Below are 21116 nucleotides of genomic sequence, written 5' to 3'. Positions count from 1 at the left end.
TGTTTCTTGAGGAAGTTGGAAGCAAAGGTGATAGATTAGTCTGGGTCCAATTAGGAGAGAAAAACTACTTTTTCCTATTTGAATAGGAAAATGAAATATAAAGAATTACTTACTGTAACAGGAGACTGGAGTAACCAGAGATTGTCTAGTCAAAGTGAAAAAAGAATATAGGAATAGCAGATATAAAGAGTACCCACTACTTCTAGTGCTAGGATACAGCACCCAAGGAAGAGCACCCCCTTTGACCCCACCCACCATGAACCCAATGAGACGTAGATCTTGTTGGAGAGGGCATAACCATGGCTTGCTGAATGGCAGTGAAGTCTCTGTGGGTGATGTGCCATCAGAACTTGCTAGAAATCCACCTTTTGTAACTTGACAGACAGAAGGCCCTGTAGAGTGCCATGAAAAGCTGGTCACACGGAGGTGTCTCACTGGAGGTGCTCTGTGACAAAATCACCTGAGGGGAATCATGGGGTAAGCTGCTGGCAGTCGGGTGCTGCTGGCCACAGCACACCACTGGACCCTAGAGGAGCACGCAAGCGCAGGAGCCTGTTGCTGGAGAAGCTGCAAGCCCCAGAAGCTGGGCAGTGGGGGAGCCGAGCTCGGGAGGAACCACTCAGGCGACAGGAGCTGTGCACTGGGGAAGCCATGTCAGCTGCAGGAGCCAGAGGTCCTTGTCTTGACGTTACATAAAATATTTCACACTGGTCTCCTACATGGACAACACTACACTGACTGATCTAATTAGCAGGAATTAATAAGTACTTTAGATGCCTTATTAATATACATGTCAACAAGTGAGTGAGAGATAAACCCCACAAAATTAGCCAACTTCTTCTGTGAAGATCCACATAGCAAATATTTCAGGCTTTAGGGATTGTCACATATTCTTTTCTTTTCTCCAAACACTTAAAAATACAAAAAACATTCTTAGGTCACAGGTCATATAAGAACAGGTGGCAGGCCAATTCGCATCCATAGGCCACAGTTTGCTGATTCTTGACCTGGAGCACACTGAGACATCCCCTATAAAGTGAGATATAAGTTGCTCTGCTCTGCATCACCTACCATGAAAAGAAGAACAATGGTGGGGTAATTTTTTTGAATTTTGGAGGCAACATATATCACATTTGCATGCACTGTTTTGTCCCATCTGTAGAGTCATGCATAAGGCTGCCTGCTTTGAGTGGTATCAGAGCAAGAAAAGCATCTGCAGCTCACGATCCTTCAGGAATCAAGGTTTGTTTATTTATTAGGTAAAAAACTCGAACCATCTATGGTTCTAGCTGACTGCAAAGGAAATAAGGACTAAGTCATGGAAACAAGACACAGATATCAATTATGACCTTGTGGTCAACTGCAGGAACAAAGATTATAACAGTTTTGTATATTATTTATTTGCTTATTTATGTGCACATGTATACTTACATATATACATATGTGTTAATGTATGTATATATGTATATAATTTTCTTCTCTTTCCTTCGAATTTTTACTTTATGTATACGTTGTTAGAAATTAACTTTACAATTTTGGCTTTAGAAAACAGAACATTCAGTTGGTCTACAGCTGATTTTGAAATGTAATATAGTCAGCAATTAATACACTGAACTTTAGGATTGGTCATTTGCTCATTCCAGGAAAGAGTAAAACTTGTTCACTTTTAAAGCATAGCTTTATCTTGTTTTGTTGCTGGACAGCCAAAATAGGCCTTAATAAATTTTAAAAACTCACATCCTGACCATAATGGAGTTAAATTTAGAAATCAACAACAAAAATGTATGAAATTCCAAAATATTTGGAAACTAAGCACCACACTTCTAAATAACCAATGGGTCAAAAACTAAATCACAAAGGAAATCAGAAAATATCCTGAACTAAATGAAGACAAAAACATAACATATCAAAATTTTGGAGAAGCAGCTTAAGCAATGTTTAAAGAAATTTTTAACTTCGAATGGTTGTATTAGAAAAGAATAAAGGTCTCAAATCAGTAAGTTACGCCTCTACCTTAAGAAACTATAAAGAACAGCAAACTAAACCCAAAGCAAGCAGAATGAAAGATGTAATAAAAAATATAGTAGAAATCAATGAAATAGAACACAGAAAAACAACAGATGATAATCAATGAAATGAAAAGTTGATTCTTTGAAAAGATCAAAACTGACAGACTTTCAGCTATACTGATCAAGAAAAAAAGAAAAAGAATACAAATTACCAAAATCAGAAATGAAACAGGGGCAGTCATTACTAACTCTACAGACATAAGGATTTTAAGAAAAAGTTAAACCACTTTTACATCAACAAGTGCATAACTTAGTGAAGAAAAAAAAAATCCTAGAGAGAGACAATTTACCAAAAGAAAGAAAAAATCAAAATTGACTTATAACTGACCTATAAATGCAGTGTAAAAAAACTGAATTTGTCATTTAAAATTTTCCCGTAAAGAAAAATCCAGGAACAGATAACTTCATGGGTGAATTTTATGAAATATTTAAAGAAGAAAAATTACTAATCCTTCCCAAACTCTTCCAGAAGATGTAAGAGGAAGGAACACTTCTCAACTCATTCTAAAATGCCAGTATTACCATAAAATCAACGCCAGACAAAGACAGCACAAGAAAATTATCCACCAACATTCCTCAAGAATATAGACACAAATATACTAAACAAAATATTACTAAACCAAATCCAGTAACATAAAAAAAGGATTATATACCCTGAACAAATGGGACTTATCCTAGGAATGAAAGATTAGTGTATCATTAAAAAAATCAATAAACATAACAAGTTATGTTAATAGAATAAAGACACAAAACCACATGGTTATCTCAATAGATGCAGAAGAGCATCTGACAAAAATACACCATTTATTCATGATAACAACAAACTAGGAATGAAGGAAAGTTCCTCAACCCGATAAAGAGCATTTCTGAAAAAGTTACAGCTACAATCACTCTTACTGGTAAAGATTAAATGCTTTCCCCCTAAGATCAGGGACAAGCCAAGAATGTCCACTCTCCTCACATCTACTCAGCAATGTACTGGAGGTTTGAGGCCAAAAAGGAAAAAAATTAAAGGCATCCAGATAAAAAGGGAGAAGTAAAATTGTTTTCATTTACTGATGACACAATACTATATGTAGAAAATTCTAATTCACACACACACACACAAACCTGCTTAAAGTAACAATCAAGCAAGGCTGCACAAGATAAATATACAAAAATCAACTGTAATTTTTACATACTGGCAATGAACAATCCAAAACTGAAAACTGAAATACAATTCTATTCACAGTAGTAGGGAGTAAAAAGTGTAGACCTTTTAGAATATGTTTGAACTTAAATGACTAACAGTTTAAAGCAAGTAGATATAATTATGGGTCAACATATAAGAACCCCATAGTAACAACAAATCAAAAAACTATGATAGATATACAAAAAATAAAAAGAAAAGAGTGCAAGCATACTAGAAAAGAAGATCATCAAACCACAACAAAAGAAAGAGAGAAAAAGAAATGAACACAGAAAACTACAAAAACAACTAGAAAACAAGAAATGAAATGGAAATAAGTATATACCTATCAATAATTACTTTAAATGTCAATGGACTAAATGCTCCAATCTAAAGACATACGATAACTAACTGGATTTTTTTAAAAAAAATGTATGTACCACTTACAAGAGATTCACTTCAGAGTCAGACACAGACTGAAAGTGAGGGGATGGAAAAAGCTATTTCATGCAAACAGAAACAATAAAGCAGGGGTAGCAATAGTCATATCAGACAAAATAGACTTTAAAACAAAGGCTATAGTGAAAGACAAAGAAGGGAATTCTATAACGATAAAAGGATCAATACGAGAAGAGGATATTACACTTATTAACATATGCACACAACAAGCAGCATCTAAATATATAAAGCAAATACTAACAAACATCAGGGAAGAAATTGGCAATAAGACAGTAATAGTAGGAGAATTTAACACCCCACTGACATCAATGGACAGATCATCCAGGCAGAAAAAAAAAACAGTAAGACAACAGTGGTCTTAAAATACAATAGACCAGTTGGATTTAATTAATATCTATAGGAAATTACATCCCAAAAAAGCACAAAGCACATTCTTTTCAAACGCTCATTGAAAGTTCTCCAGTAGAACACGTACTAGGTCACAAAACAAGCCTCAACAAGTTTAAGAGGACAGAAATTATATCAAGTATTTTTTCTGACAATGGTATGAAACTAGAAATCAACTACAGAAAGAAAGATGGGAAAAGAACAAACATGGGGAGACTAAACAACATGCTACTAAAAAACCAATGGGTCATGGGTCAATCATGAAATCAAAGAGGAAATCAGAAAATACTTGAGACAAATTAAATCAGAAACAACTTTCCAATATCTATGAAATGCATTTAAAGTTCTAAGAGGGAAGTTCATAGAAACACAGGTTTTCCTCATAAAAAAAAAATTCTCAAATAAACAACCATATCTATCACACAAAAAAATTTAAAAAAGAAAAAGCACAAAGAAGGAAATGATAAAGATCACAGAGGAAATAAATAAAACAGAGTTTAAAAAAATTAAAAAGATCAATGAAACCAAGAGTTGGTTTTTGAAAATATTTTAAAAAAATTAATAAACCTTTAGCCAGACTCACCAAGAGAGGATTCAAATAAAATAAGAAATAAAAGAGGAGAAATAACAGCCAATACCACAGAGATACCAAAAAACACGAGAATACTATAAACAGTTATATGCCAACAAATTGGGCGACCTAGAAGAAATGCACAAATTTTTAGAAACATACAGCCTGCCAAGATGGAGCTAAGAAGAAACAGACAATTCAAATAGACTGATCACTAGAAGTGAAACTGAATCCGTAATTTTAAAAAATTTCCAGCAAACAAAAGTCCAGGACTGAACTTCCTCACAGGGAATTCTACCAAACATATAAAGAAGAACTAATATCTATCTTTCTCAAACTATTCCAAAAAACTGAAGAGACGATCCCAAATTCATTCTATGAGGCCCCCAGTATCCTGATACCAAAACCAGACAGAGACACTACAAAAAAAAAAAAAAAAAATTACAGGCTAATACCTTTGGATAATACACATGCAAAAATCCTCAACAAAATATTTTCAAACCAAATCTAACAAAACATAAAAAGAATCACACACCATGATCAAGTTGGATTTATTTCAGGGTCACAAGGATGGCTCAACATATACAAATCAATCAATACGATACACCACATTAGCAAAAGGAAAGATAAAAATCACATGATCATCTCAATAAATACAGAAAAAGCCTTTGACAAAATCTACCACCCACTCATGATAAAACTCTCATTAAAGTAGGTATGGAGGGAACATATCTCAACATAATAAAGGCCATTTATGACAAATCCATAGCCAACATAATACTCAACAATGACAGCTGAAAGCTTTCCTGCTAAATTCAGAAACAAGCCAAGGATGTCCACTCTTGATGCTTCTATTAACATGGTATCAGATGGTATCAGATGTTCTAGCCACAGCAATCAGGTAAGAAAAAGGAGAAAAAAAAAAAAAAAGGTATGCAAATTGTAAGGGAAGAGGTAAAACTGTCACTATTTGCAGATGACATGATACTTTATAAAGAGAACTCTTAAGTCTCCACCCAACAACTGTTAGAATAAATTAATTCAGCAGGGTTTCAGAATGCAAGATTAATATGCAGAAATGTTGTACTTCTATATACTAATAATGAAATACCAGAAAGAGAAAGTAAAATAATAATAATAATATAATGATAATAATAATAATAAATAATAATCCTATTTAAAATTGCATCCAAAGAAATATCTAGGAATAAACTTACCCAAGGTGAAAGACCTATACTCTGAAAACTATAAAACAATGATGAAGGAAACTGAAGATTCAAAAAAATGGAAAGATATTCCATGCTTTTGAATTGGAAGAATTATTATTATTAAAGTGGGCATACTATCCAAAGCAACAGATTTAATGCAATCTCTATCAAAATACCCTTGACATTTTTCACCGAACTAGAACAAATAATCCTAAAGTTTATATGGAACTACAAAAGACCCAAAATTGCCAAAGCAATCCTGAGAAAAAACAATAAAACTGGAGGTATAACCCTCCCAGAGTTCAGACTATATTACGAAGCTACAGTAATCAAAAGAGCATGATAATGTCACAAAGAACAGACACACAGATCAATGGAACACAATAGAGAGCACAGAAATAAACCCGTGCACCAATGGTGAATCAATCTATGGCAAAGGAGGCAAGACTATACAACGGAGAAAACACAGTCTCTTCAACAGTGGTGCTGGGAAAACTTGGGAACCACATGTAAATCAATGAGATTAGAACACTCCTTCAGACAACATACAAAAATAAACTCAAAATTGTTTAAAGAGCTAAATCTAAGACATGAAACCATAAAACTCCTAGAAAAGAACATAGGCAGAACACTCTTTGACATAAATCATAGCAGTATCTTCTTGGATCAGTCTCTTAAGGCAAAAGAAATAAACGCAAAAATAAACAAATGGGACCTAAGAACATTTAAAAGCTTTTGCACAGCAAAGAAAACCATCAACAAAACAAAAAGACAACCTATGTAATGGGAAAAAAATACTTGCAAATGACACAATGGGTTAATATCCAAAATATACAAAGAGCTCATACCACTCAACATCAAAAACTAGACAACCCAAACAAAAAACGGGCAGAAGACCTGAACAGACATTTTCCAAAGAAGACATACAGATGGCTAACAGACACATGAAAAGATGCTCAGTATCACTAATCATTAGAGAAATTCAAATCAAAACCACAATGAGGTATCACTTCACACCTGTCAGAATGGCTAGCATCAAAAAATCTACAAATAATAAATGGTGGTATGGATGTGGAGAAAAGGGAACCCTCATGCACTGCTGGTGGGAATGTAAACTGGTGCAACCATTACAGAAAACAGTATGGAGGTTCCTCAAAAAATTAAAATAGAACTACCATATGATCCAGCAATTCCACCCCTAGGTACATATTTGGGGATAAAAAAGACAAAAACATTAATTTAAAGAGATACATGCACCCCAATGTTCATAGCAGCATTATTTACAACAGACAAGACATGGAAGCAACCCAAATGCCTATCAACCAACAATTGGTTAAAAAGATGAGGTATATGATCAGAATGGCCTTCATTAAAAAGCCCACTAACAATAAATGCTGGAGAGGGTGTGGCAAAAAGGGAACCCTCCTACACTGTTGGTGGGATGTAATTTGGTACAGCCACTATGGAAAACAGTATGGAGATGCCTTTAAACACTAAAAACCGTTACCATATGATCCAGCAATCCCACTCCTGGGCATATATCTGGAGAAAACTATAATTTGAAAAAAATACATGCACCCCAATGTTCATAGCAGCACTATTTACAATAGCTAAGACATGGAAGCAACTTACACATCCATTGACAGATGACTGGATAAAGAAAATGTGATATATACATGTATATATGTAATAAACACACACAATGGAATATTACTCAGCAATAAAAATAAATGAAATAATGCCACTTGCGACAACATGGATTGACCTAGAGATTATCACACTAAGTGAAGTAGGTTAGAGAGAGAAAGACAAATACTGTATGATGTCACTTACATGTTGAATCTGAAAAACAATACAAATGAACGTATATGTAAAACAGAAAAAGACTCACAGATGTGGAAAACAAATCTGTGGTTACCACAGGGGAGAGGGAAGGGTGGGAAGGGACAAAGTAGGGGTATGGGATTAATAGATACAAACTACTGCATATAAAATAGATAAGCAACAAGGATATACTGTATAGCACAGAGAACTATACCCATTATCTTATAATAACTTAAAATGGAGTATAACCTACAAAAATACTGAATCACTGTGCTGTAAACCTGAGACTAACACAATATTGTAAATCAACTAAACTTCAATTAAAAAATAATAATGATTCATTTGGAGCTGATTTCCAGCCTGACTTGAGGCTCCACAACTATCAACCTGAAACTGCCACACATGTGGAATTCCCTGGCTCTCTCTGTGGCCTGGATAATCAATCCAACTTTCTACTGGCCAGGCTGGCCTCCCTGTAGCTGGCTTTCATAAATACAAAATTTGTATAACTGTCGCTGGAACTACTTGCTGAAATATGGAACTGGTTAAAAATATCATTTATTTAAAAATGTACATGCACAGTTTCACATACACACAGCAACACATCTTCCACATCCAGTCAATCAATCAAGTTAATGCTTTTTATTACAGAACAGAAAAAATACGACATTCCAACCTACACAGTTTGCCTTTTTTCTGGAGCCTTAATGTTTTTCAATAAATCAAGAGGAATATGACTGAACAATGAAAAAAATGAATTAAAACATATAATACACCAAGGTATAATTAGCCCAATTCTAAAGAAGCAGGGTATAACTTTGACTCTGAAGGAAAGAGGCCTTGGATATAACTAGGAAAAGCAAATTCTTTTTTGATGCAGTCTTTCTTGTACATGTATGTAATGTATAGGACGGTTTATTTCCTTGTGAATCTGGCACAATATATTAAATTAAAACATCAATTTGATTCAAGTTTAATGTATAAAGTCACAATGAATATGTTTTCTAAGTTTCTGTAATAAGTGATCCAACACATGGTATGAATTTCATCATTTATAACAATCTTTCCTCCATCTTAAGGGGATTAATGAGAAAACGTTCTGAGCTGCACAACACTAAAGGTGAGCGACAGCCACAAAGAACTAAAGTTGGGTGGTCCAAAAGTGCCCTGCTCATCGGATGAATCAGTCAATCACATCACAGTTCAGATGCATTCAATGGAACACAGGTTAGAATGAAACCAGGAGCCCAGCTTTTCAAAAGCTTCAGAGTAGGACAAAATTAGAAGCACATACAAGTCTTTGCTGGAAAATTCCTTGGCCTTTCCTTGACAGGTCCCAAATTTCTCATGTTTCAAAAACTCGAAACCGTTTTCCCCCTCCAGACCGCTCTAGCCCATATAACATGACCATAGAGAGTTCATGGTTTGTATACACGCCCACGTAAAAAACACGAAAAAAAGCAAGCTAAACAAACAACACACTCCCCCCCCACCCCCCGCAACACCTCTCCGTTTGGCCTGCCAATCAAAAAAAGAGAGCTACGGGGAGATGATGGCCCCTCAGAACCCGCCCGCCCTTCTAGGACGAAAGGCCTGGAGAGCAGGAAGAGTAAAAGCCGCGCCCGGGACTCCTCTAATTGGACCTCTCCCTCTCCCAGCGCCCAGGGGGCGGGGGACCATGCCGCGAGCAGGCGGCCAGCTGTAAAGAATGATGAATTAAAAGACGCGAGCTTTTCCAGCTCCCACAGATCCAGGGAGAAGAAAGTCACCTTTCCACCTCCCCTTTTAAGAAGACATAGCTGCCTCTGCTCAATGCACAAAAAGAGCCAAAACGCAACTCCCGGCTCCCAGCGCTCTGGGGGCTCCCTTCCAAGTGACCCTCTGACGGCTCCATCCCCTGGGCCTGCCGCGCGCTCTGACCACGCCCCTCGCCTGCGGCCCCGCCCCTCGGGCTGGCGCCACCTCAAGCCCCTACCCACCTCCCCGTCTCAGCCCCTGCACGCGGCGGGAGCCCCTGCACGCGGCGGGAGCCCCCCGCTCGCCCACCTAGAGGCGAGGAGCGCAGCGGACGTTCTCGCGAGTCTTCCCTCCCTACTCTCCCACCCTTCAAAGCTGACGTGTCGGCAGACCCCCGAGGGAGGCAGCTGCCTTCGCTCCCGTTCTGCGGCCTCTCTCTTACCGGGTGGTCCGCGCCAGAGCTGCTTCAGCAGTTTAGGCCTTGGCGGAAAGGCTGCCACCGCCCGGGTTTTGCGGCTTGAAACTGTGGCTTTGCCTCGTACTGCCTTTTTGTTTTGTTTAGACTTTTTTGGAATTTTCCCGCGGTCGCTCGGCAGTGGAGCGGCGCACACGTATCCGCAGTGCATTCTGGGGCCTGGCGAGCACCCCGCGTCCTCGCGGCATCGCGGGAAATTCGGACGAATCTCGTCCTCGTGGGGGCGGGGCGGGGCGGGGCGGGGCCGGGTCTGGGCCGGAAGTCGGCCCGGCCAGGGGGCCCCTGGGCAGGTGGAGCTGCTGAGGCTGCCTAAGGTGTCCGCAGGGTCACAGCTGCACCCCAGGAAGGACCCGGAAGGAAAAACTCCGGGGCTTTTAATGGGCTGTGGCCCAGTTGTTTCAAGATTCTGCTCACGATGCAGAGAAGGTAAGATGAAAGTTAGTTTTTTAAAAGAAAAATTGAGTCTTTGTCAAGAACACCTCTAAACAAGGCCTAGAATAGATTTTCTTGGTGTGGTCACGCACAAAAAAGGAATCTTTCTTGAGTTAATATCCCTCACCATCGCCACCACCAAAATCAGTTCCGTACTGCCTAGTCAGGCCACTCAAGGTGGCTGTTCTCTTGCTATGTGTGCATCCATGCTGGACCCGTGCCCCCTTCACCCACATCCTACTGAGGACAGACCCTACATGCTTGTCCCAGGCTCCAGCTAGTGGTTATTCTTATCAAAGGGGCGGCGAGGGCCGTGCCCCTCTGCTGGTAGTGGGCTCTGCTACACACACAGTGGGGAGTTGCTGGAGGACCTGGTATCAGACACGCATGATCTCTCCATCCGTTAAACCATTTATATCTCTGTTGCTGACTCCAGGTTCTTTGGTCTTGAAGCTGAGTGAGTACAGGCCTTGGAGGCCTGCAGGGTGCCGCCCAACACATACAGTGTTTGGTTGGGGTTCACATCAGTTCAGTGCTGAGTTTAAATCACTTAAATGGAAAGCAGCATTTTCTATAAAATTCCATGCGTGTCTTGGTGGATTTTTTTTTAATTCTTGAACTGAGTTAATGCATGAAAGTTTTTCATAGATATTTAAATTGGAAAAAAAAGTCTGAGGAAACTAACCTTTAGCTTCAATTTAAAAAAAAAATCAATGCCTTATAATTATAAAACTACAACTTCACAGGCGCTTTCAGAAAATCTTATTACCAGGCAATGTACACATGTAATAAAAATATTTAAATACACCCACCCTTCTATAATGAAGGAAGACCCCTTTTACCAATGAATGTTGAATTCAGAGATTAGATAACTTATTAAGTTTATGCAGCTTGTAAGTGACAACGTTGGTATGTAACTTTTTTTTAATTAAAGGGAAATAAAAAGGAACCCAATCCAGAATTTGAGACAAATTTGTCAGGATCTGCAACTGTATTAAAAAATGAGATGTTAAATCCATTCTTGAAAATATTTCCTGCCAGCTGAAGAGGTCTGTGCTTTTTTGATGTGTGCGTGGTTCAGTGTGGGTAAATCCAAAGAAGACTTTGTGTACAGAGATACATTCTTGAGTGATACACATCATGGCACCTTGGCGGTAAGAAGAAAGTCTTTGTGGTAAAAAATATGAGCAAGTTTAAATTTTGTGTTTATCAGCAAAGGAAGCAATTAAACCATGTATTTCTTTAGAGAAAATAATCTGTTTTGGTATTTAGGTCTTTATAAATGTTTGCTGAAAAATCATTTCTAGTGTTTGTAGCATTAATTATTGGGGTCTTGCCATATTGTGGTTTTATGTCTTTTTAATTCAGTAGTTAATAAAGAGTTGCTAGGCTTATTCAATGTTACAATATGTGAAAGGACATCATATTTAAGCCTAATTTAGACCTAAGTGGGAAAATGTATAGTATAAATTTCCAAATACATATTTACAGGACATTCATTTTATCTGGAATCCATATGTATGGAGCTATCCTAATATGTAAGCAGTAATGAGACGATCACTTTATAAAATGTTTGAAAAGTTTCCTGAGACAAATACTTAGATATGAATCCTATTTTTAACTGCCTCATAAAACTGAGTATGTGTGTTTCTAGAAACAATTTTGGTTATTCTGTAGAGTCAAATCACACTTAAATAATATGGCAAAAATGAAAAATGGCATGTGTAGGTGAAATTTTTTTCATCCTTAGACATAATTAAATCCATTCTAATGGAACCCATCCTTTAGGATCTTTACATTCTAGAGGGAAAAACAGCACAGCTGAGTGCTGCAAAGTTCGTCAAATCAAATGTTCCTTCCAAAATTTAATAAATAGAGTCAGCTGTCTTGCATTATAGCCATTATAGTAAGACTCATGTTTCCAGAATTAGTCCAGACACCTACCTAGTTTCCATCTCCCATATGGCACCCCAGCACGTAACATTATCTTGCCATGGCTCTGATATTTGCCTCTAGTGCCTTAATGGTGAATATTTAACGAGTGTTTATTAAATCCCAGGCACTAGGCTGATTCCTTGGCCTGATTATTTTTTTTTTAATTCTCACAGTGATCTTATGTGGTAGGCAGCATTCCAATTTCACAGGTAGAGAAACTGATGCACAATCTCTGTTGCACCTTCAGATACAAAGAGATTGACTCTGGTGCTGGTGTTTCTTATCACTTGCTGTTCTCTTGCTCATGCCCCAGACTAGGTACCAGACCACTTCCCAAGTTTTTAGTGGGGCAGAAATAGGGGAGGGGCGATGTGACCCCAGAGGCTTGTGCATGTTAGTCACCACATTGCTTTCCTCTGAAAACATTCTGACTGAGGAAATGAATGTTGAATTGGAGATGAAAACAGTAAGAATAATGTTTGTGCATAAATCCTTCAAGAAATGGTGCAGGTAATAGTGAAGATCTTAGATCTGCCACCCTGATGGGGGAAACGCAGCCGAGGAAACAGGGCTGCCAGGAAATAGAGGTGGAAAGTAATGGAAAAGGGAAATGTATTATAACTGTTGCATGGTACCACCACCCTCCCCACTCACACTCATTCCCTAGGCTCTGCTGAAAGAATGCACCTTAGCAAGGCGTGTTTGTACTGATTGCCCAGCTCCCTGCCACAGATACTTGAACTAGGAATGCTAACCTGACCCTCACTGAGCCAATCAAGCTATTGCAGGGGAATTTGAAACTTCAGCACTAAGATTGATTGTACCACTCCTACATCACAGAAGCCAAATCCCATGCCAACCAAAGTTACTGGGAGAAGAAAAAATGCATATGTAGCAAAGAAAGCTGATTGTCTGAAAAAAGCAAAAAAGTTGCAAGATCATGTTATTCCATGAGAGATAGGGGATAGTTGCCATTCCCAACTTTCTATTTTTAAGCCCAATTTTAAGGCAAACTGACTATTTTTCTGTTCTTAATTGTGTATAAGATTCCCCTGTATTCTCACAATAATCACCCCTTCACTTATTCTGACTTTGGTGAGTTTCCTCTACTGCAAAGCAAGCCCTGACTAAGGACCTCGAAATGGCAGTTCTTTGTGTCACTGGGCATTAGCACTTCGGCTGAACTTACTTGATAAATTGATCAATTGACACCTCCTGAGAACTTCCCAAACAGAAGGCATAAAGCATATAGGCTGTGTTCCGGATACCAAAACACCTGGAGTTGGGAGAAATCTCACAGCTCACCTATGTAATCCAGGAGTTCCCAGTTGGACCAATTTATACTTCCATCAGCAGTATATGAGAGATAAAAGAAGTTTCTTCGTGTTTTTTTTTTTTTAGGGTTTTTTTTTTTTTTAGCTAGGTTTATTTTATTTTTAGAGGAGGCACTGGGGATTGAACCCAGGACCTCGTGCGTGCTAAGCATAAGCTCAACCACTGAGCCATACCCTCCCCCATCCAGGAGTTCCCTAGACGTGGGCCAGTGAAATGTCTTTAATATTAGAGGGCTAATAAAGTTAACATATGTTTGGTCAAATAACGACTTTAGGGGATGAGGGGGAATCTACCATAATTTCAATTTTAAAAAAAAAACATTTTTAACTTTAAGATGGGAGGGAGTCTCAAAGAAATCGTATAAATTGAATAAATTTTGCTTCATGAAAAGCTCATTAGATTGTCCTTATTAATCTCATTTTACTACTTCCTCTCCCCTTGTTAGTAAGAGAACACTGCTTTTACTTAGCATGCAGTGTGCCCAATTAAAAAAAGACTACATTTCCCAGACTCCCTTGCTTTAGGGGTGTCCATGTAACTAAGTAAGAGAGAAGTGGAAGCTAAAGAGAAGGTGGGACCTTAAGAAAGACTTCTTGAAAGGTACAAAGACAATAGGCAACAACCTTTTTAGCCCTTTCCTCTTTTTCTTGCTTCCTACTGGAGGTCCAGTCATCTCTGACCGTAAGGTACCTCAGGACAATGATCCTGGAATAAGGATGCAGAACAAAAGAAATAGAAGGACCCTGGGTCCCCAGTAATCATGGGCATTACCTGGTTTGCCTAACCCTGGACTTATTTTAGAATAGAGAAAAGTAAAGAAAAGAAAGGAAAAAAATACATATTCTCTGCTCTTGTGAAGCTTAGTCTAGTGAAGGGAATCTTCCTTTAATTAATCAACGTCTCTTCCAGCAGCATAGCTCAATAGATACACAGTTGTCAAAATGAGACAACTCAAGGCAGCAGCAAGTTTCATTCAAAAAAGGGAGGGGGAGGAGGGGTCTAATAACCTCAAAAGACAGGAAGGTGGGAGGCTCTTATCCACATACTAAAATTCTGTGAATATTGTAGAAAGGATAAACAACTCTATCATTGTGCAAACTCTGACATAGAATTCCCAGAAAACAAAAATTGTCCTTTTTCCATTAAGGAATAATATACTCTATTTGGAAAAAAAAACATATATAAAAGCAGTTTTAGTCAGATTTTCTTTAGTTCAGTAAAAAGTGCATTCCTATTTAGAGCATGCATTCCCACCAATCATGTTGTGTTATAACTAACATGGCACATTTTTATTGCCTGCAAAAAATAATGAATTACATTTTAAAATGAGCACATGGCTTAAAAATGATTTTCCTCATAAGTATTTCATAATGATTCATTTAGCATGAAATTAATATTAAAGAACTGCTAAGAATAAGTACTTTTAAAATAGCAAATGAAAAAAAAATTATGCATATTTATGACTTGACTAATTCTGACAACTATTAAATCAAAAATAAGTAAGTTTTATCCCATTTTTGTGTCTGTTTCAGATTGCCTACCATTTTCTAGTAAGACTAATTAACTGCGTTTGTTCGTGTGCTGCATTAAGGTTTCATTACACTCAAGTCATACAATAAAGCAACTGCTGAGGGGGTGGAGGAAATGGGGAGACGTAGGTCAAAGGGTACAAACTTCCAGTTACAAGACGAGTAAATTCTGAGAATCTAAGGTACAGCACAGTGACTGTAGTTAACAATTCTGTAAACTTCTTAAAAGTTGCTAAGAGAGTAAATCTTAAATGTTCTCTTCCCCCAAAAAAGATAATGGAGATGTTAACTAACTCTATTTTGGTAATCACTTCACAATATGTATGTGTATCAAATCACATTGTACACTTTAACTTACACAATGTTATGTCAGTTATAACTTAATGAAGCTAGAAAGAAAATGGCTGCTTGATAAAGGAACAAACTCCAGACATGATACCAATGTATATATGTGTGTATGTGTGTGTGTGTGTATGTTAGAGAGACAGAGTGATTATACTTCCATTCCTCGAGATCCAAGATCTAGAAGGGCAGGTGGGAGAAACTAAATTTAACGAGCACCTATGAAGCCAAGCATCTTGCTGAACGTTGCATTTATTGTCTCATTTAATTAGTCTCTCCGGCGTAATCTCATCACATAGAAGTGTGATAAAAAATGTCACTCCCATTTTGCATGTAAGTCAATAGAGAATGTATCAGGAGTAATTTTAACTGTAAAAAATTGCGGGACAGCAAGTGACAGAGCATCATCTCCACTTTCACAGGGGCCTGATTTCACAGCTTCCTGTAATGGCTTGGATCTCTTTTCTTCTCACACTTGCAGGCACGTCTTCGCATTGCTCCCTGGCTATTTCATGTGCATATATCCTTGCTCCCAACAAGGCCATACTCACCTTAAGAGCTGAAACTATGTCTTCTTCTTCTGTATCTTTTGAGGATCTAGCAAAACGCTGAGCCAGAAAGAATAAGCAAGCACCCTGAACTTTGTTTGCATCTGCCCAACAGGCTTGTTTTGTTTAGCTTGAAGGATGTTTGAGGAAAAAAATTAATTGAAAACATTTAGAAATCAGAGGATTTCACCAAAAATTCTCTGCATCCCACTTTTCTTTTTTTAAAAAATGGACTATGTGGGTGCCCTGGGCCAGCATTTCTATCTGGGAACCGTCAGCTGTAGGTCAAGAGCAGTGCTCCCTGTAGACAAGCAGAGGATCTCCAGCTGGGTGGTCTCCATCCAGCCCCAGACTGACCCCTGTAAGCACTTGAGTTTGGGATTCCTGTGCGAGGCACTCTGTAGAAATCTTTGGTGATGTCCTAATAGTATCCTTCTGTTTTTCAAGTGTGGAAGCTGCTTGCTAAACCGATATCGGGCCCAGGAACCATTTGGGGGAATATTCACAAACTGTTTTTAATGTGTAAATTGTCCTCTGAGACCTGGCTAATCAAAGTGTAACCCGTGAACCTACAGCGTTAGCATCAGCTGGGAGCTTGTTTAAAGCTCGGCGGAACCAGGATCTGCAGTTCAGCAACATACTCAGGTGATCTGGATATGTAAAAAAATGAATCAATTCTCTAGGCTGAGGCTAGGAAAACCCAGCTCATAGAATTTACCTATTATTCTTGATGACAGAAGGAGGGTACATTGTAGGAAAGGTAAAAGAAAAGCACCACTTTTTTTAGCACTGAGAATTCAAGGAAGAATATAAAGGCATAAGAGACCTTCAGTCCAGGATACGAGCATGTCCTACAGGTCCTCCCTTCTTCAGAGAGATTCTGTAGATTCTGTAAAGCCTACAGGAACGTACAGGGGTCCTTTGTCCTTGTACTTCTCTTAAAATCCACCTCTGACAAAAGAACAGACAGCACAGTTTAAAAATGGGCAAAGGACTTGAGTAGACATTTCTTCAAAGGTCTCCAAGTGGCCAGTAAGCACAGGAAAAGATGTTCAATATCATCAGTCAGCAGAAATGCAAATCAAAACCATTTCATACACCTGCTAGAATGGCTGTTATCAAACAAAACAAAACAGAAAATAGCAAGTGTTGGTGAGGGATGTAGAGAAACTGGAACTCTCATACATTGTTAGTAAGAGTATAAAATGTTTATCTGCTATGGAAAACAGTTTGGCAGTTCCTCAAAAAGCTAAACATAGAATGACTACATGACCCAGCAATTCCACTACTAGGTATAGACCCAAAAGAATTGAAAATAGGGACTCAAGTAGATACTTGTACACCAATGGTCACTGCACCATTAATCTCAATTGCCAAAAGGTGGGAACAACCCAAGTGTCTGTCAGCAGATGAATGGTTAAACAAAATGAGGTATATACCTACAATGGAAGATAATCCAGCCATAAAAAAAGGATGAAGTTCTGATACGTGCTATAACATGGGTACATTTTTTTTATTTTATTGACGTGTAGTTGATTTACAATGTTAGTTTCAAGTGTATAGCAAGGTGATTCATTTATACATTTACATACATATATGTTTTTTTCTTTTCAGATTCATTTCCGGTATATGTTATTACAAGAAATTGAATGTAATTCCCTGTGCTATATACAGTAAGTCCTTGTTGTTTATCTATTTTAGAGGTAGTAATGTGTATCTGTTAGTCTCAACCCCTAATTTATCCCTCCCCACCCTTTCCCCTTTTGTAACCAGTTTGTTTTCTATGTCCATGAATCTGTGTTTAGTTTGTAAATAGAATTTGTATAATTTTTTTAGATTCCACATGTAAGTTATATCATATGATACTTGTCTTCCTTTGACTTACTTCACTCAATATGATAATCTCTAGGTCCATCCATGTTGTTGCAAATGGCACTGTTTCATTCTTTATAGCTGAGTAATATTCCATTGTATAAACATACCACAACTTCTTTATCAAGTCATCTGTCAATGGAGATTTAGGTTGTTTCCATGTCTTAACTATTGTAAATAATGCTGCTATGAACACTGGGGTACATGTGTCTTTTTGAATTATAGTTTCCTCCAGATACATGCCCAGGAGTGGGATTGCTGGATCATATAGTAAGTTTATTTTTAGTTTTTTTAAGGGACTTCCATACTGTCCTCCGTAGTGGCTGCACCAGTTTACATTCCCATCAGCAGTGTAGGAGGTGTAACGTGGATACATCTTGAAAGCACTCTGATAAGTGAAATAAGCCAGACACACAGGAGGACAAATATTCCATGATTACACTTATATGAAATGTTTAGAATAGGCAGATTTACAGAGATAGTAGATTAGAGATGACCAGGGCTGGGAAAAGGGTGTAGTGAAGAGAATTTGTTTCAGATGTTGAAAAAGTTTTAGAAATCATGGTGATGATTGTACAATACTGTGAATCAAATTAATGCTACTGAATTGTACACTTAAAATGGTTAAAATGACAAGTTTTATGTTATATATTCTTTGCCACAATAAAAAATTTTTTTGCCCCTGGGGCTCCCCATACCAGTGTCGGTGAGTTGGAAGTTGATGGTCAGAGTAAGTAGACAGGAAATGAACCTCTGACTGCTGAGCCCAAAGGCTGGAGGGAAAAATGTGGCACAGACCCAGGAGTCTACAGTTCGTGAAGGTCAATGTGATGCCAAGTCAGGAGGGGATCACCCCAGACTGTGACCTGTCTGACAAAGAGAACAAATCAGAAGGGAATGACATCCAGGCAACCTGCTAACAGGACCAGGGTCATCGTTCCAGAGGCCAGAGACGTCAAAGGACACCTCAACAGGACACACTGGCCCTTCTCTGTCACCATAGGAGTGTATAAGACACTCTACCCCCCATACCTCAAGATACAATCTTAAGAGAAGGAAGGAGGGGAGGAGTAACTGAGAAACATTTCTATCTGAGAGAGCTGAGCACCAACTAAAGACACAGTTAAATTAAGTGAACAGACTACAATCTTTAAGCCAGACAGAACTAACAGTTAAATTTTTACCTCCGCCTCTGCTCCCCACCCCCACCATAAACCAAAGGGAGAGGGGTCATAAGGTAGATCGTATTGAGTAGAGTCAACATAAAGAAATCTTGCAAGAATGGCAGTGCATCCCCCAGCTCCTGTTAAACCTCTTACACTGATTCTGGTGCCACTGTATTGGCTTCTATGTGCTTCTGTGCTAAGGGCCAGGCCCTGCAGGGACTCGTTTTGAAAAACTAGACTTGGGGCTCCAGGAGAAATTGAACGCTTGCTTGGTTTCTTCCCCTTCCCTGTCCTTCTTCTCCATCCTTTTCCTGGCTTCTTCAGGAGGCCCTCCTTAATAAATCACTTGTACACAAAAGCTCATCTCATGGCCTGCTCCTGGGGAGCAAACCTAAGACCCGCATTTTCTCTGCACTCCCAATTTGTAATATAATGAAACATTTACAACCTTGTCACATCTCCTACCTGATGGACCCCAAAAGTACTTGAGTTTGTGGCCCCTGTTCTAGGCAGTCTGCCTGGTTTGTAGGAAGCACTGAGCCAGTCCTAGGGCAGGAGTACCTTGGGTAGAGAAATTTTGAGCAAAGTCAGAAGGACCAGTTAAGGAGCAAGATCAAAGAGGTGGGCCCCTACCTCCTTCCTCCTTACTTTAGCCATCCCTTCCTCCTAACCCCGATTCTGCTTCTAGATGTTAGACTCCAGGCTGATGAAGTGGCTCCAGGAGCCCAAGTCGAGTTTTCTGAAGTGAGACATAGGAGGGCCTGACCCTTAGAACAAAAGCTAAATCTTCACAATTTAAAAAGTAATATGGGTTTATTTCAGAATATAGAAACTAGTAGCAAGTAAATAAAAATGAAATCAACTAACTCATTTTCTGGTTTAAAAATCTTTTTAATTTAATTTTTTTTTTTTTTGGAGGGAGGAAGGTAATTAGGTTTATTCACTTATTTAGTTTTAGAGGAGGTACTGGGGATTGAACCCAGGACCTCGTGCATGCTAAGCATGTGCTCTACCACTAAGCTATCCCCTCTCCCTCATTTTCTGTTTTATATCCCTGGATCCATTAATTTTTTTCTCTTTTCCTCTTTTCCACTGGGTACTTGAGATTTCTTCTGCTAGTTTAAGTTACACAGTTTTTTAAATTTTATTTTTTATCGACGTGTCATTAATTTACAATGTTTCAGGTGTACAGCAAAGTGATTCAGTTATATGTATACACACATATATATATATACACATATATTTTCAGATTCTTTTCCATTAAAGCTTATTACAAGAAATTGCATATAGTTCCCTGTGCTGTAAAATCAGTCCTTGTTGATCTATTTTATACGTAGTAGTGTGAACTTATACAATATTTTTGTTCAGCAGTGGCCGTACACATGTTTATTTACCACTGCTGATTTCTTAAATTTATCAACATCTGCATCCTCCCTTGAAAGAACTATTCAACTGCTACTACTCTGGTCCCAGGTATCACCATCTCTCACCTGGATCACTGCACAGCTTTGCTCTTAGATTTCTCTGCTTCCATCTTGCAGCCATTTACTCCTTTTAAAAGCCAGAGTTGGCACTTCTCTATGGAACATCCTCCAGGGGCACCATATTTGACTCAAAAAAAAAGTCAAAGTCCATAGAGCTTAGCCTGCAAAGGCTCACTGCCTCTGAAGTCTTGCAGTTGCTCTGGCATCATCCCCTTATTAATCCTCCTTAGCTCACCTGGCTTCAGCACAGTGGCCCTTTTGCTCTGCCTCGAACATGCCTTGGAAGGTCTCACCTCTGGGCCTTTGCACTAGCTGTTGCTTCTTGCTTCTCTCACCTCCTTCATGTCTTTGCCCCAAGTATTCCTTCTTAATGAGGTATACCCTGATCGTCCTACTTAAAATGGAAACAAAAACCAGAACAAAAAGCCCTCCTAACCCTCCTAATCCCCTTATTCTGCTCAATTTTTATTCTTTTCGACCAAAGCACCTCCTGACATATTATGTAATTGACTTAATTATTATGTTTATTGTTTATTTTCAGGCTCCTTCAACTAACATACGAAGTCCTGGAGGGC

The 21116-nt window shown here is 38.5% G+C and overlaps 1 protein-coding gene and 1 long non-coding RNA gene across 12 annotated transcripts in view; one reads left to right on the top strand and one right to left on the bottom strand.

Moving 5' to 3' along the window:
• The window catches only part of FANCC (FA complementation group C), a 182723-nt gene extending 172616 nt beyond the window's left edge, over positions 1–10107 (bottom strand). For 5 of the 7 annotated variants that reach the window (XM_074363063.1, XM_074363061.1, XM_074363065.1 and 2 more), the window contains exon 1: positions 9866–10106. The gene's annotated coding sequence lies outside the window, so the exon portion shown is untranslated. Of the gene's footprint in view, positions 1–9865 lie in introns of all 7 variants that reach the window. The other 2 variants (XM_074363066.1, XM_074363067.1) reach the window with 1 other exon arrangement.
• A 41-nt stretch (positions 10108–10148) lies between these two features.
• LOC123611956 (uncharacterized) overlaps positions 10149–21116 on the top strand; it is a 71861-nt gene continuing 60893 nt past the window's right edge. For all 5 annotated transcript variants that reach the window (XR_012506718.1, XR_006719069.2, XR_006719070.2 and 2 more), the window contains exons 1-2: positions 10149–10324; positions 17634–17692. This is a non-coding gene — a long non-coding RNA (uncharacterized LOC123611956). The remainder of the gene's footprint in view (positions 10325–17633; positions 17693–21116) is intronic.

The sequence above is a fragment of the Camelus bactrianus genome, chromosome 4, assembly GCF_048773025.1.
Source record: "Camelus bactrianus isolate YW-2024 breed Bactrian camel chromosome 4, ASM4877302v1, whole genome shotgun sequence".
In the NCBI taxonomy this organism is placed as follows: Eukaryota; Metazoa; Chordata; class Mammalia; order Artiodactyla; family Camelidae; genus Camelus; species Camelus bactrianus.
Note: the sequence above shows the minus strand (reverse complement) of the source record. Positions and strands in the feature narration are given on the sequence as shown.